Source organism: Crocodylus porosus, unplaced genomic scaffold (genome assembly GCF_001723895.1).
Source record: "Crocodylus porosus isolate Cpor-Errol unplaced genomic scaffold, CroPor_comp1, whole genome shotgun sequence".
NCBI lineage: Eukaryota > Metazoa > Chordata > Crocodylia > Crocodylidae > Crocodylus > Crocodylus porosus.
Window position 1 is genome coordinate 13302375 of NW_017728918.1, and position 23640 is coordinate 13326014.

At 42.1% G+C, this 23640-nt stretch overlaps 2 long non-coding RNA genes across 2 annotated transcripts in view; one reads left to right on the plus strand and one right to left on the minus strand.

Moving 5' to 3' along the window:
* The window catches only part of LOC109312178, a 22642-nt gene extending 22322 nt beyond the window's left edge, over positions 1-320 (minus strand). Inside the window, exon 1 of the long non-coding RNA XR_002101713.1 lies at positions 309-320. This is a non-coding gene — a long non-coding RNA (uncharacterized LOC109312178). The remainder of the gene's footprint in view (positions 1-308) is intronic.
* The window catches only part of LOC109312179, a 10871-nt gene extending 2649 nt beyond the window's left edge, over positions 1-8222 (plus strand). The window contains exons 2-3 of the long non-coding RNA XR_002101714.1: positions 3755-3757; positions 8209-8222. This is a non-coding gene — a long non-coding RNA (uncharacterized LOC109312179). The remainder of the gene's footprint in view (positions 1-3754; positions 3758-8208) is intronic.
* Positions 8223-23640: the final 15418 nt, after the last annotated feature.

Here is a 23640-nt window from a genome sequence, read left to right on the forward strand (position 1 = left end):
CCAAGATGAACATGGGCCAACAATGCGAGGTCACGGTTGGCAGGGCTAACCCAGACCTTGTCGTGCATCCACAGGCTGAGTGGGGACCTGGTGACCATCTATAAACTCACTAGAGGGGACCAGAAGGGTTTGGGAGAGACCTTGTTTCTCCTAGAGCGCCCTGCCATAACAAGGAATAACGGCCACAAGTTGTTGGAGAGCAGGTTTAGATTAGACATCCGTAAGAACTACTTCACAGTTAGGGCGGCTAGGATCTGGAACCCAGTTTTTTCTCCCGCCCAGGCGGGGGGTCGGGCTTGAAGATCTACAAGGTCCCTTCCGACCCGACTTCTATGATTCTATGACTCACACTGGTGCCAGTCTGCATGTTAGGAATCGACTCCATGTTTACTATAATAAAAAGGCAGTTTGTATAGAGGTGTTTAGCTATCTTAGTTTAAAGTCAGGTGAAAGCACGGCAGTGATTAACAGGTTCAGAGAAGAATGGCCTTTTGTAGGCAGCATTACTTTATAGCAAGTTTACAGTAAACAACACTGCTTTGTGTTAAACTTGTTCCCATTGTCAGATTTCTCCCTTTCATCCTTCTAGATCTTGACGGTGATAATGGCACCTCTTATAGATTGCTGTTGCCTGAGGTATTGCACCAACACTTTTGTCAAATTTTTAGCACGTGGATTGTCCTGCAGGACTCGGCATACATAAATGAAGTATAGTACTTCAGAAAACACATTGTAAAATATTTTTTTTACTATGAATAGTTGAACATTTTTTTTCTGGACGGATACGATGGATGCAATATATAGTTTGTGTTTAGCTCATGTTTCTTTCTTGCTATGAAGATATGATTCCAGAGATTTTCAGGTGGTGAAACACATGCCTTAGAGCATAAATACCAGGAAATGGTTGGTTTAGATGGGCAACCTGTTTAAAACTGAGATGCCATGTCTTTTGAAATACAAACTAACGCTTATGCAGAATGGCACTGAACAAAATCAGGGTATATTGTAACACCTGATCTCATCTGAGCCCAGAAGACATACTACAGTACAAGTGCCACATTGCATTACATTTTAAAGAACTTTTATTAAAAAAAAGAAAAGAATCAGGTAATTCACCATCAAGAGAACTGACTCTGACTAAAGGATGTCTTTGTTATTTTGGTACTTCATAAATCTTCATTTCAGAGCTTCTCTCCCCTTGAATTCTAAAGTTATAGAAGGTAAAGTATGCATTTAAAATGAAATGTTTCTACCTGAATAAGCTCACATATAGGCAAAACCTTATATACTTGGTAGCCTAATTCTCATCTGAGACAATATAGTTTTTCACTGTAAAAAGTTTTTAAATGATCATATTTCACACGTCTCCTAGGGCCATTGTTGATATGATACAAACTTGTACTGAGGTCACTAAAACTTCTAATCATCTCACAGGTCATGAATCTTCTGGTAGCCCTAAAGATGTGAAGCAAAACCCTAGGTGAATGGTTTCTTGAGTTTCTAGAATTTAATACCAGTGGAAAAGGGCCTATGAAAATGTTCGATCATTAATACTGTTCAGGGCTGGAAGGGGATATCATGCACCTACTGTTTTTTTTTTTGTCTGTCTGTCTATGTATCTATCTAGTATAGTATCTGACTGAATCCCCCCATACTTCTTTCATATAGACTCCAGTTCTCTACCTGTATGCATCCAGAAATCAGCAGGAGTTCACTGCATGAAGCTACACAAACAGATCCACAGACAACAACATCAAGAAGAATAGGCCTCAAGAAATTGCTGCTATCTATATTTTAGTATTTGAAATTCACAGACATTGCACCTTCTCAAACAGGGTTAGAATTCCTACCAGATTTACCATCCTCCAGAGGACAGAGGTACAGGCTTTTCATTAGACTATCTCTGTTGTCATGAAGAAACAGCAAGTTGCACTTTTGAACACAGACCACACTGTTGTTTCTACCTCCCTCTTTGCCCCCCACAGAATTATTATTGAAATTAGTCTTCAGATCTATCAATCACCTCCTATCAACCACAGCAGTTCCCTTCCAGGGGATTCTGGGAGAGAAGCAGACATAGTAGAAGTAAATAGCAAATGGAAGAAGGGCTTGTATAAAACTCCATATGTATGTAAAAACTGGATATAAGATAAATTCTCAGGTAATTAACAGACAATTGAGATGCAGTTGAAACCTGGTAAGTGGAAGAGCAAGAGCATGGGTGGGGGGGGGGCTTGTTATCACCTGTGAAATGCAGAGACTAGCAAGTATCAGGTAGGTTATAATGGACCATGCCTGTAGGATCCACTGCCTATAGGATCACAGGATCATAGGAAAGTAGGGCTGGAAGTGACCTTATGCAATCATCTAGTCCCTGTTCAAGGAAGAATCACCCCTGACTAAACCATCCTAGTTCAGTGCCTGTCTAACCTGCTCTTGAAAACTTGGATGGAGTGTCCATAATTTCTTTATATAGCCCGTTCCAGTGGTTGAGCACCCTCATAATTAAAAGTTCTTCCTAATCTCCAATCTAAATTTCCTCTGCTACAACTTGAGACTATTCCTCCTAGTTCTGTCCTCTTTGTAATATCCCGTTCAGTCTTCTCTTCTTTCTACTAAATACTCTCTTAGCCTTTCCTCTCAAGTCATGCTTCTAATAACTTTTGTTGCTCCCTGCAGGACTATTTCTAATCCGTACACACCTTTCTTGAAGTGAGGAGCCCAAAACTCAACACAGTATTCCAGGTGAGGTCTCACCAGTTCTGGTTTCACCCACATAGTTTAGTTTCCATGTGGGCATTTGGTACACTGGTTATATTATTATACTGCATTCTGGGATAGATATGTGTATGATCCATGGATTCTGATGGTTTTATTGTGAGGAGTGTTCACTGTGGCAGTAGAGATGAGTTGACAGGTCTTGCATTTATTGCTAAGGCAAGGCTGGGTCATAGACATCATAGAAATAATAGAAAATCAGGGTTGGAAGGGACCCCAAAAGATCATACTCTGGGCAGGAATACTGCTGAGATAAAATGACCCCAGCAAGGTGTCTGTCCAGTTTCTTCTTGAAAATTTCCAAGGTTGCATCCTGTCTCTTAGTGTGGCCGCCTTTCCTCCATCCGGGCCTGCTGACTTGAAGACATTCAGCCTCTCTAAGTGCTCCCTTACTACTTTGACACTAACCATTGGTTTGCAGTCACCCACCCTCCCCTTCCCTGCACCCCTCAGTCCCTATGTGTTGGTTACTTGGGGGGAGTTTGATTTTGTGGCAGTACTGAGCTTACAGGAAACAAAAGTCAAGAAACTGCATTAACATAATGATATGACGGAAATGCAAACTCACTGTTCCAGGCATTAACCTTTGTACTGTCCAGTGGAGGATTTGAGGTGTCTGTGGGACCCATAATTGAACCTGAATCAAAATTTTGGGAGATATGTTCACCCCTGCACTGCTGCAGGGGTGTTGGCACAGTGGTGGCAGCTGCAACATAATGCAGCTCTGCCTGACTGGGCCATTTGGTCTTTGCAGGGACACAGAATATACGGAGCATTAGATCACTGGGACACCCACCTTGTGCCCAGGTATTCAAGATGGGGGACTGAGGGTCTATCACCAGAAGGAGTACTTCAGGATAGCCAAGCTTTGATGGTGCAAGGGGGCTGCAGCGTAGTGCTGAACAGGACCCTGTACGTTTGGTTCAGTGGTGGTGAATAAGCCTAAGCAGTGGAAGACAAAGGGCCAGACCATCAGTCTGTGATTCTAGCTTGCCCACTGACAAAGGGTCTGGGTTCTGGGCACCAGATATCTCGGGAAACAAAAGATCTCAAATGGCAAATATAGATATATGTAGAGTAACTGAAGTGCAGTATATATGTTGTATGATGGTTTGCAAATGCCAGCAGGGAGATGCTCATTTTTATAGGTTTATAGAAGCATTTGTCCAATGATTTTGAATCACTAACAAAAGTTTGTCTGTTGGATAATGCACAAGTAGAAAATGGTCTAAAGATGTCAAATTAGTGATTCTCTATCAATAGTACACCCAGTTCCACAACTCAGCTACCTCCAGGGGTGTTGCAAGGATTAATTAGTTAATATTTATGAACCACTGTGAGTCTGGAGACAAGTGAATCAGCGCTAAATGTTTTATTTACATGCCTTTTAACCAGCAGCCCATCAGATTTAAATGTGGTTTAGTGAATCCCAGTGTTCACAGATTCCCACTACCAGTTAAGCCAGGACAGCTTTTATCAAGATGTAATGTATTTTTATTGCACCACTAGTATGCATCCTTTAAATGATGTGATTAGTTTCAGTACAGCTTACTCTCAAGAAGAGCTATCATAAAGTGTGAGACTCGGAAAGCATTGCCAAATTTAAATTTAGACCTCAGTCTATGATTTCATGTCAAAAATTTATGCACAGCCTCATTTGTCAGCCAGTATGATTGATTTTATAATGTGTAATGTTTTTCTTATTGAAAAAGTGTTCCCAGGCCTGAGCTTATTAACACAGCGTTGATTATTCTTTGGGGGCAACCAAATGGTTTTTCCATTTATTAAATATGATAAGAAATGGAAAATCATAGTTTTATATACACATTATGTGAATTAAAATTATGGTAGCTGATTAACTAATATAAAGCTTGAAAATTAAAGTACGATACAAAGCTCCCTCTTTGTAAAGCTATGTGAGTTGCTGGAAATTCTACCTGTATATTATATGATTGTTAACTGCATTTCTGGTCCTTCATTTTTTTTCTGCTAACAAAGTTTGCATGAAAACACCATAGTACAATCCCTTTTTCTTCAGTGCATGCATCAGCTAAAGTCATAATTCTCTGTTTGAGGCATCGTCAGCATTCCCATAACAATCAGTTATAGCACAGGAGAGGATTATGACTTTTGGTGGGGATTAAATAGAAAGGGAGCAGAGGACCTCTTAAGAAACAATGGTGGAGATTTACAAAGACTTCTCAGGGATTTAGGTACCCAACCTCCATTAGTTTGTTTAAATATCATAGTTGGTAACTAATTATAAAGAAAAAGGGAAGCAGCTCTCTCTCTCTGATATGGGGCCTGACCCATCACTATTTCCCATACTATCTGAGCAGTGTAAAAATCTATGGGCACCCATACCGGTACATCGAGGCTGCCCCATTGCGTGGTAATTACCGCGCTGTAGCGGACTCCAGTGTCACATGTATTAGCATCCCCATGCTGAAAAATGGTGGTGTGGGCACTTTAACCGGTTTCATAAGCTTTATTTAAAGTGCCCCTGCTGCCATTTTTCAGCTCAAGGATGCTGATACACATGACGCTTCAGATGCTCTAATTAAAGCATCCCCTTACCCCCCGAGCATGTATATAAACACCCTATGAATCTACACCAAGGTTAAAATGTAATGCATTAGTGATTGAGCCCAAAGACTGGGGGGTCAAACTACTCATGCCATTGAAATCAACATTAGCTATTCCTTTGACTTCCATAAAACAGTACCAGAAGCAAGATTAATTTGGCAGTTCCTTTCATTGGACCAACCATGTAGTTGGGGGAGATTTTAGACAAGCTTCTTCAAATCTGGGAAAGAGGCAGGTACAACCTAACCTCATCCTGGGTAGAATAATTACTTTTAACTCTGTTATATACATGAAAATAGTCACTTAAAAAGCAGGAAAGAGGGCAACAAAACTGGAGTGAAGAGAAGTTATAGGAAGTAGCTAAACACCGAGTAACTAGATAAATCTAATTATGTAAAATAAGGCCATTCAGATGGGAGGAGCATTGTTATTACCACTACAACAGTATTTCTGTAAGGTCAGGCTTTCATTTATAGGTGGAGTTATTTTCCTTTTGAAATGTTATACTAGGCATCAGCAGTCCCTCAGGGGATGAAGTGCCACGGTTTCATAGTGTGGCAGTAAAGGTTTGGATACAAAGCTTCTCAGTCTTCATCCTTCATTAAAAGCTGCCTCATTTGCACATTCTGTTCTTCAGCAGGAACAGTGCTGGCAGAAATTCCTCTAACCCAGTGTAAACACATCAATATTAATCGCTGCAACGCTTATAGGTCAAGCTGCAGGAATATCCCCGCATCTTCACTCTGCTGAAGTCCATGCAAACTTTTTCTTTATTAGCTCAGCTCTTGCCAAAGTTTTGGCTTTCTAGCCTGGCTCTGAATATGGGTAATTCTGTCCCTCTGGTCACACGCCTGGTCTTTCTCTTACTCTCATGGGGTCAGTAGGAAGCTGCCTTGTTTTTCAAAGATGCAGAACTGCAATGCTGTTAGTGGCTGAAAAGGCAGGTTTCTCCAAGGAGAAGAGGTAATTCTCTATGTCTTCGTCTTCCTGATAGCTTCGAGTTTAAGTCTCCTCTGGAGACTTAACAGCAGATGGTGGTAAGCAGCAGATGATGGTAGCTGCTATTTTGTACTCTTCCAGTGATCATCTGTTTCTCTGGGATGAAAAACAAGAGCACATAATTCCCTTCCAAGAAGCTGATATGGGTGTCGGGCTGACACATCCTAGACTCACAGCAGCCTCTTGTGAGTCTTCAGTCTTCTCTCCCATTGGAGAGGGGTCCTTGCTTGATCTCCTCCTGAGGTCCACTGGGATTTTTATTTATTTTTCAGCTCTCCATTTCCTTTTTGCTCTCTTGGAAATCCAAAGGCAAGCCTACCCCCTGTTTTCCATCCAATTCACTCAGAGTCTTCTGTCACAATTATTAGACTGTAATCCCCTCTCTTTCTCAGTTTTAATCCTTTTCCATAGTCAGTTTATTTCAGAATTAGGATTCTTATCCTTTGATCTATTAATTTGCAGTTTAACCTTATACTCCTTTTCTCCTGCTTTCTAGGGGGGGTATTACTGGGGATTGTTTAAGTGGGGAAGAAATAGCAGAGCAGGGCCTTCATATTACAAAGTAAGGATTTATAAAGGGAAGGTATTAGGAGAGTCCTCAGGGAAGGGAAATCGTGCCGTTTGGAAATGGATTTGCCAACTACGTGTGTAAAATTCAGACAAATAGTTATACGTGGAAAACGGCTGTTTAGGGGCAACGAAGGCTATCTGTGAGTTCAGGCTGGTTTACTGAAATAGTTTCAGAGGAAAAACATGGGGGAAAATTTGGAAAGGTCAAACCATTCTGTTCGGACATTTTTTAAATAAAAGGCATTTGGAAATGTTGCAGAGTTTATCTTAATTTAATTAGAAAACCTGATATTTAATTTCAGGTTGAACAACAAACCGTTTCTTGTCATCTAAAACTAAATCTTTCCGTTTGGCCACTGAACCAAAAACTCAGATGTTGGCACATCCCATCTATTGATGCAGTGGTACAAGCAGGTATAAAGGCAGCATGAGTTAATCAAAAGGAGACTGAGAAAAGCTGAATGAGGCAACAGAGAGGTAGACTAAGTGGCTAGAAGAGGCAAAGGCAGTGCCATTAATAGGGCCATACCGGGCACCCCAGAAGTAGAACACCTTCCTTTTTTCACTGTCTTAAAGGAGCAGTCTCCAGTCTGTTTTTTTCTTGGCTTCAGGTCTTGTTAGAGTTGGAAGGGGGTCAAAGGTAGGGCAGTGTCTTGGATTTCAGCAGATATCCTAGAGTTTACAAATCCTGCTACACCTGCAGGCATCCATGTAACCTTCACTCACAAGGTAATGGCAGTGATCAGGGCCACCTGAAACCAACTTGGCATGACATACTCTGCTCTGTCTGCGTGTACAGCACGCCAAAGCATCTGACAATAGTCTGGAAGTGGAAGTGTAGTTTGAAGAGTCAACAACACAAATCCCTTGGACTTTTAAGGTAAACACTAAATAAAATAGAGGGGAAAATGGCAAATAGCAATAAATAGATCAACATGAAAATAGCAGTTTCCTTGGAGTCCCTACAGTGTGTGTCCCTGCAGCCTAGGTAAGTAAAAATGTATAGGCAGCTGCAAAGAGTGTCGATACATACAAGAGCAAATTTTCAAACTGGCTGCCCTGGTCCAACACCACTGTACTGGATTCATTTGCTTTTTGTATGCACAGTCACTGTAGAAAAATGATAAAGTTGGAGGAGCAAACCTCACTTGCTTGCACAGATCAGGTGCAAATACATTTTGACTTTGTAAATGGAACAGATTGCTCACCTAAATGGCATATCTAAATATGAACACATACAAATGTGTAGCAAGGTGGTCTGTCCCCTTAAAAAAGAGTCATCAAGCCCTGTGCAGCTGCAGGACATTCAGCTAATGATGGAGTGTCCCAGGGTGAGGTTCAAAAGCTCCCAGCACTTGAGCAGGGTGGTGAAGCGCTGGAGCAAGGTACCACGAGAGGTGGTGGAATCTCCTTCCTTGGAGGTTTTTAAGGCCTAATTTGACAAAGCCCTGCCTGGGATGATGTAGCTGGGGATGGTCCTGGTTTGAGCAGGGGTTGCACTAGATGTGACCTCCTGAAGTCCCTTCAACCCTCATTTTCTATGATTCTATGAAAGCAAAAGGGGGAAGCAAGCTGTGAGAAAAAGTTGAGAGTGCTGTTTTAGGGAGATGTTAGAGTGAAAAGTGGCTCTTCAAACTTGCGGTGAGAACAGAGGATGTTAATTCGTTCTGCTGGAGATGGAAGCTTCTTTTGTGGAGAACAAGATTATCCCAAGGAACTAATAATGGCATTAACCCTGAAGAACTAATAATGGACAGCCTGAAGTCCCCAAGTCCTTCCTATGTTCTCCGCTTTGAGAAAATATTATCTGAGTGGGCATAAAAACTCACGTAAGCTCTCAACACTAATATTTATGTTCTTTGAGTTTTCACCTGGGAAGGAAATAGGCTCATTTGTGCACACAAATTCAGCCACTTAAAATGTCCCCCTCCAAGAAAAGAAGATCCTTAAAAAATGAAAGCATATAAAGACAGCCATTTCCTTCAGAATCATATACCCATTTAAAACAAAAATTTGGGATCAATTTACGTTGTCTTTCATTGTATTTTAAATGTTTTAAATCAGCACAGATGATTTCAGAGTTTTCTTGCTCCTTCTGTCTAAGACTTTTCTTCAGCTCCCGTCATGTCTAACGTCTTTGGTACAATGAACAGTGCTTTGGAGGTGGAACTTGTTGTAAGATGGAGGCTCTAGCCCTGAATATGATCTACTGCCGTCTACTGTATAGACACAGTTGGTTAGAGCACAGCAAGGAGAACCTCATTTTAGCTGCACTTAAGCTGATCAGTGAGGCACCATATTCACATCAAAATACTATTATAAACATTGTGGCCCATAAGCACATGAAGAAAATGAAAAAAACCTCACCTGCATTCCAGCCAGCCAACTCCTATTATGTCTGCTTCTTTTAAGACATACAACTTCTTTCTTTACCTGTGGAAAGAATGTTTTTACAGCAGTTTTTACAAGAGTGTCATGGTGTTCTTTTGAAGTTGGTTATCTTTACCTCATGGAAAATAACATAGGCATAATTATTAGAAAGTCAACATTTTGACAGTTAGAGACTCACCGATTGGTTTTGTGAGGTGAATCATCTTAGCTACCAGGATTGAGTCTGTCCCAGTGCAGGGATTGTTGTGTCCTAAGTGCAGGACTTTGCATTTGTCCTTATTGAACCGCATGAGATTTCTTGTGGTCCATACCTCCAATTTGTCAAGGTCTCTTTAAATCCTAGCCCTACCCTCCAGCATAAATACTACTCTCCCCAGCCTGGTGTCATCTGCAGACTTGCTGAGGGTGTGCTCTATGACATCTTCCCGGTCGTTGATGAAGATACTGAACAAAATCAGCCCCAGGACCGAACCCTGGGGCACACCACTTGATACTGTCTGCCAACTAGACATCAAGCCATTGACTACTACCCTCTGAGTCTCATGATCCAGTCAGCTTTTATCCACCTTACAGACCATTCATCCAATCGGTACTTCCTTAGTTTGCTTGCATAATGTTGTGGGAGACCATATCAAAAGCCATGCGAAAATCAAGGTATATCACAGCCGCTACTCTTCCCACATCCAGAGAGCCAGTCATCTCATCATAGAAGGCAGTCAGGATGGTCAGGATGAATCCATGCTGACTGCTCCTAATCACCTTCTTCTCCAAGTGCTTAGAAATGGATTCCTTGATGATCTGCTCCATGATTTTTCCAGGGACTGAGATGAGGCTGATTGGTCCCTGTATCCTCCGTCTTACCTTTCTTCAAGATGGGCACTATATTTGCCCTTTTCCAATTGTTTGGGATTGCAGCAGCTGTGCAATCACATTGGCCAACCTCAGGTGCATCCCATCTGGCCCCATGGACTTGTACACATCCAGTTTTTCTAAATAGTCCCTAACTGGTTCTTTCACCGCTGTTGGCTGCTCACCTCCTCCCCAAACTGTGCTGTCAGGTGCAGTAGTCTGGGAGCTGACCTTGCCTGTGAAGATTGATCTTGTCTGTGAAGACTGAAGCAAAATCAGACTAAACATAAAGGATAGACTAATACAGAAACATCGTATTTCATTTATGGGTATGCATTCAGCTATTGATCTGAGGATGGACCCTAAATACCCTAAACATCTTTTGCTTAGTTTTTATAAGCTGACTCCTGTTCTCCAGAGTGACAGTTCTCCCTGAGTAAAATCGGTAGATTTGGCACCACAGGGCATGTTCTTACTCCTCATGACAGTCATCCTAACTAATATCTTTTACGGCGTTCCCGGTGTTGCTATTGAAGTCACAGGGTCAGACATGTCCAGCTACATAACCCCCCTGAAGTCAAGGTCCTCTGTGTGTGTGGCTCTGTAGGACTAGGGTCTAAAAGTTACAAAGAGGGTTTTCGGCAGTGTTCATAACCCTCGATGCTGAGTTTTTCCATTCTTCCTTGAAAGCTTTTTGGTCAAAAGAATGGGAGTAGCTTTTCTTCAGTAAGTACAGATGCATTTTTTCTATTTTCATGCTCATGTTTACTGCAAAAAAAAAAAGAGAAAAGAAGAGGGGGCTTTGATGCCTTGCCGTATTTGAGTATACTGCAATTTAACAGCATTTGTCCTATCAGCTAAGAGAAATCTCAGGGATCAGTTTGCATGCCAAGGTAGCAGTGAAATTGTTCTAATGAATATACTCATTCAGCTGCGGGCTGTATTGTACAATCAAATGGTAATTGTCTGACAGACTGAGTTGTTTGCTCTTTCCTCTCTTATTTCCAAACTCCTGAGCATGAACACCTTTTTTCAGCTGCTTATATTAATATTTCCTAAATCCCTGTGACCTAGAAACCTTTTTTTCATACTCTGGGTGATTTCTTATGCTTCAGTTGCTTGAGAAATCTAAACATGATGTATAGCAATGAACTGATATTCTTCATATTGTAATTGGTTATACCTAGGAAAAAACCCCCAACAACCTGAATATGTAAATGCTGAATTGTTTCATGTACTACAGCTGATTGACTAAAAATGTATTTGCCTACCTGAAAGATGGTAAGAATATAAAAAAAAAAGATTGCACATGACACTTTTCTTGATTGGTGATGTTGTGTGTATGTATTAGGTATCTGTGTGAGAGACAGATGTGTTGTAGACAAAATACTCAAGGGTACTTTTGAGTGTTATACTGCTGCTCTTCATCTTAGTATCAGACTGATATTTCTGTTAATTGAATGAGTAACTCCTTTCAGTACTAATGGCCATTCGATGTGGATGAACTGGGAGGATACCCGGCCTCACAGAAGACAGCATCTAAAATATATCTATTTTAAAAGAACTTAATTATTTGAAAAGATCTGGACTGTTACACAAGGAAATGAAATCCCGCTGCCTAGTCACACAAGTGGCGCAACGTGGTAGAGTAAGTGGAGAAATGGTACAAACTTATCTACACTTTGCAGCCTATGGGACTTCAAAGGTGTCCTGCAGAAATCATCCCTAAAGCTAATAAATTAGTTCGGTCCCTGACCTTCTTCACATTTGTGTTTTTTTCATGAGGCTGCAAGAGAGGGAGTGTCTGTTGTTCATGTTTATTGAGATGTGATCATGTGTCTGCTAAGAATAGGATTGAAGTCATCAACTTACTTCACATTATTGCCCAGCATAGAATTGGAAGAATAATAACTTTAAGTCACTTGCTCACATACAGCAAACCTGTGTCCTACACATGAAAGGCTTCAGACTTCATCACCTGTTCCTACCATTCATTACTCCTTCCTCATAGCTTAGCATATATTTACAGCTGATTAAAATGGGGATTGAACTGGATGATCAGCAAGTCCATTTCAGACACAACTATTTGTATGATTTATCTGTGAATCTAGACAATGCCTCTTCTCCTTGGAAATACAACGGCTGGGGGAACTAAATAGCTCTGGGGATTGGTAATGTGATGCAGACTATTTTGTTTCTAAGGCATCAGTACAATGCCAGCCTAGGTCTGTGTGACTAAATGTTGTAACCATCTGATGGCTGTTCAATGAACTATTTGAAATGAGTTTCATGGCTCCAGTTTCCAGTGGCGAGGCATGCACATCAGAAAAGCCATCATTGCATTTGGCAGCACTAATTGGCACCCTTGTTACCAGTATAAGCAAAGAGGCCAAGGACTGTAATGGGCTAATGATGGCCCCTTCAGATCAGTTTAGGAACATTGCTGAAGCTTTTATTCCTGCTGCTTGTGCAATACATTTTCTGTGGAAAGACAGAGACATGTTCAGGCTTGTCAATTTAGCATTTAGTTGTTTTTTTTCCCCATAAGCGCAGCATTCAAATGACATATTTATTGACAAAGAAGTACAATGAATTTCCAGTAGTGCTTAATTTAAATATCATGGCTTATGACAACATCATTTCGAGCATGTTAGGGCTTCTAATCAACCCCCTTATTTCATACGCTCAACAACTCCATAAAATATACATTAAAACTAACCCCTCTCTTAATTTATTTAGACCACATTCCCAAATTATAGCAGAATCCACTCTGTATCCTCACATTTCCTCTTTGAGACAAGGGAGTTCTCATCTTTCTTTTCTTTTTAACAAATGGAGGCCTGTGGCACAAAGAAACTGAGCCATGGCTGAACTTGCAAGACTCATGCACCTCAGCAACATGACTGCCCTTCTCTTATCACATCTAATATTTTTATTTTTATTAGGTATTTTATGACTTGCTGTGCTGATGGAGCAATACTTGCAAGGTGTTGTTAAGTGGAGTGCCCAGTTAGGACCCCAGGTCAAGAGACTTCAGCACACTCTGCACTTTAAGGTCACCTGGACTACGTGCTCAATGACAAGCACACTCTTAAATAAAATCACATGAATTGGTGCTCTGCAGAGGAAGAACGACTGCATAATAGAAGGGTTCCTAGGAATTAGCAAATCCCTGAAATAAAGTATAAGACCCTTGCCTTGTCATTCTTTTTAGAACTTTATTTAAGATTCTGTAATATTTGAATAATGATATTTTGCTTTTAATTTTATGCTTGAGATCAGAGCTGGGAATGCTACAACATTATGAAGAAAGCCGTTCATTTTGTTCATTCCAGCTATAGACAGAAGCAGGAAAGTGAGAAATCTCACTAGAAATCTGGTTTCCTCGTGAATTGTTTTCACTCTGTTTTGAGGTTTTAGATAGTATTACATCCAATTCTGGATGCTAAATCTAAACTGAAACTAGTCAATGAAGCAAGGAGAACTTTAGATAGGTTCCCCAGCTTTTTCTTATTGCATACCCCCTTCCAGATTTGTCATGTGCCCACATACCCATATCAACACACATTTTATATTTTAACCCCTTAAAAATGCCAATTATTATTATTATAATGAAAATTAAATGTGCCATTACACAATTTCTCCTGTGTACCCCTCAGCGATGTCTTGCATACCCCCAGGGGGATGTGTACCAGAGTTTGGGAACCCCTAGTTTAGATGATAATAAATGCTATTTAGAGGTATTTCTTATCAGTCTTATTCAGACACATAAGACTTTTTGGCCCCTTTGGCAAGTAATGATAAATTAACTTGCAGAACATACTTCCACCAGCCATAATCAGGATAAAAAATTAGTAGACTACAACAAAGGCTTTATTTAGGTTCTTTCCCTGTGATAGCTGATCTCTGTATATCCTTTCTTCCAACCATAGGCAGTAATTAAGAATGAGTCTAACAGTTCAGTTTTCCAGTTAAAAGTGATTAGACATCTATATAAGCATGCATTTTTTTGTGACTAATATAATCACGAGTTGTTTCAGAATTAGCCTTCATAAATAACCTACACCCTTACTTTTTAGAAAATAAGCTTGCTGATTTCTTTTCTGTAAGCATGATATTGCAACTTAACTCACCATGAAGTGTCATGGCTTCCTTTGATATATCTAGTGTTGATCCTTCTCAGTACATAGGGCTAAATGGATGACTGGTTATTGCCACACTGCAAATTCCTATATTTCTTGGTACTTTTACATCATTTGAGAGGACAATATCTATAGTTAAAAAAAGGAAGCTGAGAGGCTCACGAGTATATTTAGAAGACTGGAAGAGAGTCCTAAAGATTAATTTTCCTATCAGAACTAAATGTTTGAGTTTGAAACCTCCTTTTGGACATTAAGATTGTAACTGGGTACATGGCTCTGGGTGTAAGGCTCCGGCGGGGAGGGGGGAGGAAGGGGGAGCCCTGATATGGGAGGTTAATGAGTAACAGCCTCCCTGCTCAGGGGATGGGGCCAGCTGAGAGGGACTATTGCTGGTCCTAGATAAAATTAAAAGCTCCCAGGGAGGGGAGCTGAGGGAAAGGTATGCAGCTGAGAAGGCAGCACAGAGCTAGGGTTCCCTCTCCAAATCTGAGGAAGAACTGCAGGTTTTGTGTTAATCCTTTGTTATTTGTATATGCATTTGTTTTGTTATGGATGCTGGGTTTCTTGTGGCATCAGGTATTCCCCCAGACAACAAAAGCCGAAGCAACAATCTGCTACAAAGTTCCTGTATGGGAATCTATAAAAAACAAGCATCTTCTTGTTGACATTTGCAAACCATTGTACAATGTTTTGCTACAGTCCAGCTAGCATCCTTGGTGCTATCTTATATATAATTGTATTTGCCTTTTCTCTTCTGTCCCCAGAGTAACAGTCACAGTTCTGACATGAGTTCTGAGCCACATCCTCAGCTGAAGATGTATCCTGTTCTGTTTTCTCCTTAGGCACAGGTACTTGTATGTCTACACATGCATTAATGTACCATAATTACAGTGCATTAAGTTTAGTACCTGTAGTAACATGTACTAACCTAATGTGCTGTAATTGGAGCACATCTTTTACTTGACATTTTGTTAACGTGAAGTGGACTAATTCCGCTGTGCATTAGTGCATTAAAATGGCTTTCACTGCAATGAGCTAATGGTCTGTATAGTTAGTCTACTGCACTTCTAGCATCTTGTGTAGACATGCCCAGTTGAAAACATTGCTGCCATTTGCATGATGCCTTTACCACTGTCACAGTGCTGCCACTCCATTCTGGCTTCTGATATATCAAACCCAGAATTGAGGGAGTCAAGGAGGGAGGGCAGGGCTCCCTGCAACTGCTGTCAAGCACACTGGAGATGGAGAAAACTAAAGCCACACTGGGCAGGGGAACTCCCTAAGAGAAGCTCCATTTCTGGGTTTGGCACATGTGGGATAGTCATGGATATGTGAGATGTGCTTGAGAGCATCATTCCTGAGACCTCTGGAAGTTAAACCCTTAGGTATCGCATATATTTTGCATTTCCAGCTATCCTGTGGTTGCAGGGGATTACGTTTCCCTACCATCACTGGCAATGAATGATAATGAGTCCAATCATTTGTATTCATAATACTGGAGATCTGTGATGCGTATCACAATGCTTGTGATGTACTGGAAGAGATTTGCTTGGCGCTCTTTCTCTTGACTGGCTTTAGCTAAAGTGCAGACATTTTTCAGAACAATACAACATTGGGCTAATAGCAGAGCCTTGAAGACCCACTGATGTATTCCAGACAACTCTGAAAACCATTTTGCCTGTGGACAGTTCTGCTTATATGCAATACATGCTTGTTTATATAAAGGTCTCAAAAGTACCTGAGGTTTTCAGATGAATCGGCTCTGCACGATGGGGAGACTGGCTGGAAGACATTGAAAAGACTTTTCTGAACTCCTAACCCAAGAAGGCAAGGAAAGAAAGGCTACATGTGGGCTGCCCAGCCTGTGGAAGATATGCTTCTTTCTAATCTCAGAGTACAGTGAGGAAAATCCTGGCTTAATTTGCAGATCTCCTGGCTGCAAGACTAACACTAGCATCCTCAGTGAAAAGTACACACAACTCTTTTCTGGGGCATAGATAAAATTTAAATTTGACCCAGAGGGGAAATCAGTGTTCAGCAAGCTGTATTTCCCCTGCCATGTTCTCTTTTGTAAAGGAAGTTCCCTTCAAAATTAAGACTGCCAATGTTTTCATTGGTGGCTCCTGTATATGCTCTACCCTGAAGCCAGAAAGGATATGAACAAATTGGAAAGAGTCCAGCTGAGGGCAACCAAAATGGTTGGGGGACTGGGGCACATGACTTCGGAGAAGAGGATGAAGGAACCAGGCTCATTTAGTTTGGAGAAGAGAGGACTGAGGTATAACCTTTAACTACCTGAAGGGGGTTCCAAAGAGGATGGAGCTGGACTGTTCTCAGTGGTGGCAGCTGACAAAAAAGGGAGCAATGGTGTCAAGTTGCAGCAAGGGAAGTTTAAGTTAGATATTAAGAAAAAAACTTTCTCACAAGGAGGCTAGTAAAGCACTGGAACAGGTTACCCAGAGAGGTTGTGGAATCTCCATCCTTTTAAGACCTGGCTAGACAAGGCCTTGGCTGGGATGATCTAGTTGGGGATGGTCCTACTTTGAGCATGGGGTTGGACTAGATGAATTCCTGAGGTCCCTTCCAGCTCTTATTTTCTATAATTCTGTGACCACAGATACAGCTGGGCTTGTCTTTAATAGAAGGGATCTGTGTAGTGCTGTGATAACATTAATTTCAAATGGTAAACATGAACACTTTAATGATCACCTCCGGTATCCTACTTTTCCTAACTAAAGCAAACTAAGAGAAAAGGAAAGACAGAAGCTATGACAGATTCCTCAGGAGTAATAACCTTTAATAGAATGATTTTCCCAAGTGTTGTAGGCAAGTTCTAAGCAGGTGATCTGTAACCTTGAAATGAAAACTACTGGTATTATTGCTTTATGCTTACCAGGCATGTGAGTGCACACGTCAAAGTGGGCATCATACACATGTATAGGTACCCAAGAGCTGTAGCACTTCTAGACAAGAGACAATGGTGAATTATTAATTTTAACCACTGAGCTAAGAGTCCACAACATGTGTGGAGGTCCAGCAAGGGCTGCTGAGAGCTCACAGGGCTGCAGCCACATCCTTGTCAGCTGTGTGGCACATGTGCAGTGAACTCTTTTCCACTGTGCATGTGTCCCACAACCAAAAGGGGTGTGGTTATACCCAGTTCCCTGTTCCCTGGTGGCAGGATGGGGGGAGGGTGTGGGGAGTAGGGGGTGCACAGGGCCAGAGGCAGGGCACTAGGTGTTGGCACGCTGTCATCGCTTGCTCCCCCCATCATTCCTGATAGGCAGTTGGCTACTGGATATATATGTGTATACACCAGTCACATGCCCCTAAGAGATAAGCTGTAAACCAGAAGGCTTACACTTTTGGAGGGGTTCTAGGAAATGCTCCAGAGCTGTTGTGGAAACTAGAAGGATATTGCTGTAAGTTCAGGACCCAGACACTTGGAGAACAGGGCCCCCAATGCCAAGGATGGGTTTCAGGATGTTGTCTCTACCTGGGGTAAAAGTCCAGAGTCCCAAAGCGAAGGACTGCTTACACTCTGCTTGCCCTAAAGAACTAGGTGCCTGTAAAATACACTGTTTGGATCCTCTCATAATAATTTCATGACTGTCCAATAAGAGGAGCTTAATATGATCTGTGAATCCATGTAGCTTTTGAAATGACTCCAATGCTAAACACAGACAGTCACAACACCAGAGGCTGAATCAATTCAATCTTTGCAGGTTAGTCTAATCTGCATAGAGTGAACTGATAAGCAAGTGAACAGACATTCACTTTTGATTCCAGAAATGTAGCCACATGCCTGCAGTGGCCCAAGACAGAAGCCAGGGTCTGCTAGAGCATGCCTCCCTGATTAGTTAGAGCAGACAGAATGGGGCAAGGCTAGCTTACACTCCCTGCAAATATGCAAGTATGGGTGCGAGTATGCAGGGGAGGTGCTGCATTGGGATGCTGGGGGACTATTAGTTAACTTAGTTTCTTAGTTTCATAGTTGATAGTGTGGAAGGGACCTGAGCAGATCATCAAGTCTGACCCCTGCCATGGACGTAGGTGTTGAGGTGGAGAATGGGGTGAAAGGCAGTGTCAAAGGCTTTCCTAAAGTCCAGAAAGACTACATCCACCTCAACACCTACGTCAAATGATCCAAGCAAGGTGATTGTTTAGCCTCCTTTTGAAGACCCCCAAGGTAGGAGAAAGTACTGCTTTTCGAAGTTGGTTCCAGATCCCAGCTGCCCTGACTGTGAAGTAGTGCCTCCTGATGTCTAGCCTGAACCTACTCTCGATCAACTTGTGGCCGTTGTTCTTAGTTACTCTGGGTAGTGTTTGGGGAAACAGGGCCTCTGCCATTCCCCACTGGTCCTCCCTGGTAAGTTTATACATGGCCACCAGATCCCCTATCAGCCTTCGCTTGTGGAGGCTGAACAGTTTCAGGTCCCGTAGCCTCTCCTCGTAGGGCCTGCCCTGCTGCCCCCAACTATGCAAGTGGCCCTTCTCTAGACCCTCTCCATGCTGTCCACAGCCCTCCTGATGTTCGGTGTCCAGAACTGGACTCAGTACTCCAGCTGCGGCCTGACCAATGACGCAGAGAGGGGGAGGATCACCTCTTTGGTCCTGCTCGTGATTCATCTGTGGAAGCATGACAAGGTGCAGTTAGCTTTACTGACCACGTCCTCACATTGGTGGCTCATGTTCATCTTGGAATCAATAATGACTCCAAGATCCCTTTCTGCCTCTGTGCTGATGAGAAGGGAGTTCTCCAGCCTGTAGGTATGCTGCTGGTTCTTCCTCCCTAGGTGCAGTACCCTGCACTTGCCAGTATTGAATCCCATCCTATTCTCATCTGCCCACCCCAGTAACCTGTCCAGATCTAGTTGTAGCCTGTCCCTCCCTTCTAGTGTGCCCACCTCTCCCCACATCTTAGTGTCATCTACAAATTTGAACAAGGTGCTTTTCACCCACTTGTCCAAGTTGCTGATAAAAACATTGGAACAGTAAGGGCTCAAGGACCGAGGAGTCCACTTCCCATATCCTTCCAGGTCAAAAATGACCCATCCACCACCACTCTCTGGGCGTTGCCCTGTAGCCAATTTGCAACCCATCTGTCTGTGTAGGCATCAATGCCACAGTCACCTAGTTTTTTAATGAGAATGGGGTGAGAGACAGTGTCAAAGGCCTTCCTAAAGTCCGGAAAGACTACGTCCACCTCAACACCTATGTCCAAGGATTTTGTGACCTGATTGTAAAAGGCAACTAGGTTGGTCTGACAGGATCTGCCCCTAAGGAACCCTGAGTTGGTTGCCCCTGAGTATAATCTTCCCTGCTGGTCCCTTGCAGATGTGCTCCTGGATAATTCTCTCAAAGAGCTTCCCCAGGACCGAGGTAAGACTTACAGGCCTATACTTACCTTGGTCCTCCTTCCTCTCTTTTTTAAAAATGGGGCCCACATTGGCCTTTTTCCAGTCCTCTGGCATGTGGCCAGAGTACCACAAGTGCTTGTGAAGCTGTGCCAGAGGTGCCACAATGACCTCTGCTAATTCTTTCAGCATCCTGGGGTGGAGAGCATCTGAACCTGCTGATTTAATTACATCCAGCCCCACCAGAAGTTCCCTAACTAGGTCCTCTCTGACCCTAGGCCTGGTGATGCCTCTCTTGAGTCCATCCAGAATCTTGGTGGGGGGGTGGGGAAGATGTCACTGTCCCTGATCAGAAAATTGGAGGTAAGGAATTTGAATCTTTAGGGGATCTAGGACAGAAGTTCAATAAACTGATTTAACCTAAATCAGTTAAGTCTGATCATAGGTATCTTAAACTGGTTTTAGCCACTTTGAAAGCAGCTTATGTGCACTGAACTTTTGTTGTGTTACAGATTTGAAATGGTTTCTGATCACTTATACCGGTCTATGTGTAAGTTCTGTCTCTATCCCAGCTGTATAAAATTCATTCAACAGATATGAAATACGTGTGTGAGCTGATCTCTACAGTGGGAAACTCATACCTCTGATCACAGGGTCACTAGTTTCCAGTGAGTTAAAGAAAAGGCAGGAAAAACACCATTGAATCTTAAACCCTTGCATCAAGTTATTATGTAGCTATTTCGTAATTACTTATACTTAAGCTATTGAGTATGTAGACTTTTCTGTGACAAGCAGTACTGAACATTCACCAGAGTGACTGGTTTAAGGGATTATGGATTTCAGAGCCTTGGAGATGTAGTTTGCAGACTGGTCACAGAAAAACTCTCCAGAAAACAAAACAAAACAAAACAAAAAAACCTCACCATTGGGATACTGGCATTTTTTATTGTTTTATATGTGAGAGACAATAGAACTAACAAATCCATCATATGATCATTACTCACATTTGAAACGAAGCCTCTTGCTCAAATTTTACTACCAAACTCAAAGCAATTTCTCGCTTCTCTAGATACAGCTAAATCCTCCTGCCAGTGACAATGGGGCAATTTCCTTACTGTGGTCAGTTCAATATGTAGTACTCCTGTTTATGACTCCTTGATTTTCTTTTCCAGCTCTCCTAGTTAGAAATGCTCAGGGGCTTTTGTAAATTTCACAAGCTCGATACAATCACCTGAAGTGATGCTTAGAAAGCATGTCAGAACAGATTTTCTGACCTATTTTCCTAGGTCCCCTAAAATTGCTTGGAAGAGGAAATATCCTGCTTTGATAATAGAATAGGTTGCAACAAGCAGCAGGTATTTAAACAGCGACAACAAAGCACTGCCTGCAGGGAGGATACCTTCTAACACCCCGAAAAGTCTCTACCACTTCTGTTTTTTCTGCAAGTAACACTCCTTACTGTATTATAATATGCATGGACTGAACATATTTCTTAGGAACAAAGCTTTAACATGCTCAACAAATGCACTTGTTATCACTTTGTTTTTGAAGTGTTGTTGCCTCCCCCCTTTATTTTGGTTATTTAGAAAGCATTTATTCAGAAATATAAGTGCTTCCATTTCCTATGCACCCAGGGGCACTGCATGGGGTATATCACATGTGAAGGGGTCGGCTTTTGTGGGAGCTGACTGTTGTAATATTGGCAGCACATTTCCAGTGGGAGCAGTCAACTGATCCACTGTGTCTCACGCTCTGTAACACAAGTCATTTGCATGAAGTGATTTCCGTGGGAGAGCTGCCATATAATTTGGATATTAGCGGTGGGTTGTTTGTGGCTCTACATTTTGGTAGCTGTAGCTCTGTTGTCTATGTATTCCCTAAAACTCTAATTACAATGTTGGGACACACAGTTTCCAGTATTGCCAGATACCAGCGTAAGCTTCCAAGATATTTCCCCCTCTGTGTTCCATGATTAATAACTAATGGAGGTCCTCCCAAAGTCCTTTTCCTCCCAGAGGTTATTGCTGTGTAGTTCTCAAAGACCAAGGAGTTAAGCTTATAGAATGATCAAGCTTGTTTATTCAGAGAGCCATACTTTGCCTCTTGTTCTGCTGGTCCCTCCTGCAATCCCCCAGCAAATGTAACAACTTATGCATAGCACTTAAAGGTATCCATTTATCTTCTCCCTGTACATGTAACATATCCCCAATGTAATACTAACATTGGAAGTTTAGTTCAACCCATAGTTAAAGCACATTTTACCAGGTCTCTGTTAGCCTTTGTGGTGACTTTTTAGCTCTAAGTGATCTTGGTTTCTCTGCATTCTCAATCCTTACTGGTTCAGTTCTTGTTTGGTTTCCTTTTTCAGATGTGCCTACTTGTATGTCATTTTCAATCTCCATTGTTTCTTGTTGCTTTGATGTTAGCTCTGTTCCCTTTGGTGAATCTTGTGATGCTGCTTCTTTTCTCCCATTTATGAGCTGAAAGTGTCATCTGTTCCTTCTGAACACCTGCCCTCCCAGTGTGACTACTTGATGGGATCTGGGAGCTACCTGATGAGAAACAAGTGTTTTTTGTTTCCACATTTGTCCATCTGAAATAAGCACTATATCTTTGTTGTGCACTTGTGGTAACTCTGGAAACCCTGTCATAGTGCTGTTTCTCAAATTTTTTAAATGGTCTCATGTCTTGCTTTTCATTCTGATGAGCATCATCCACAAGATTTGGTAGCCTGGTTTTGAGTTTCCCATTAAACAGAATTTCTGCTGCGGACAATCCATGTTTCATGGGTGTTGTTCTGTAACTTAAGAGTGACAGGTATATGTCAGTGTGTAAATCTGTAGCTTTTAAAAACAATTTCTTCACTATTTATTCTCCATTTTCCACCAGACCATTGGATTGTGGGTATTTAGGACTTGAAGTGTTGTGACAGAATCCACATTTGTTTGCAAATTCTTTAAACTCAAGACAGTTGAAATGAGGTCTGTTGTCTATTCTCACAATTTGTGGAATCTCATGTCTAGCAACAATCAATTTGATGTGAGCTATGACATGGTTTGCTGTTGTGCTTTTGAGCAATGCAATTTCAGGATTCTAATATAGTCAAGGGCTTTGTGTGTCTGTGTATCTGTCTATATGTCTGTCTGTCTGTAACACTTTTGGTAACTGCTCATGTGCTGCCAAGAGGGCGGGTGGTTATTGGCTGCATGTGCCCAGGCTGCGCAGGCCCATGTTTGAGCCATTGCCTGGGAAGTTTGTGGTGGCAGAAAACACATCCAAACCGCCCAAGAATTTGGGCTTCCCCATGCCTCCATGCCTGAGGGTGAAGGGGGGGGGTCACAGTGGCAGCCCCCCCCTCCATCCCCAACACCCCCTAGAAGAGTTGGCAGGGAGGGGGAGGTGGTGGGCAGGGAGGGAAGCAGTGTGGGGGGAGGCAAAGCGGGGTCATGGTGGTGTCTGTTGTTGTTTGGGTTTACAGTGTTCCTGAAACTTTTTTGTTACTGTTCTATAGCTTTTCTGTTTGCTTCTGACAGTATTAGGCTATTATAAAGAGACAGAGCTTCTGGGATTGCTATATTAAAAACAATAGCTACCTTGAGTGAATCTTCCTTCTCTGTATGTCAGTGCAGCCCCAGAAGGGCCACAGGGTCGGTGGTCTGATGCTCACCCAGACCGCACTGTTGATCATGCATTCACTTGCCTTTACCTCGCTATGGAAATACCCAATTCTCACCTGCCACATCTTGATGTTTTGGAGGTGTTTTAGATTGAGAGGTATTGTGTTTCACTGCAGCTGGCCAAGGGCAATCCAATAGGGACTTCCTCTGGGGTTGCAGCCTCCCCTACACCCTGTCCTAGCGCTACCCAGATGTTATGCCACCAAATTACGCCTGTAGATCTTGACAATTGATTTTGTCTTTTTTTTCTTTGTAGGTTCATGAGTGATTCAAAAGAAATCTTCAAATGAT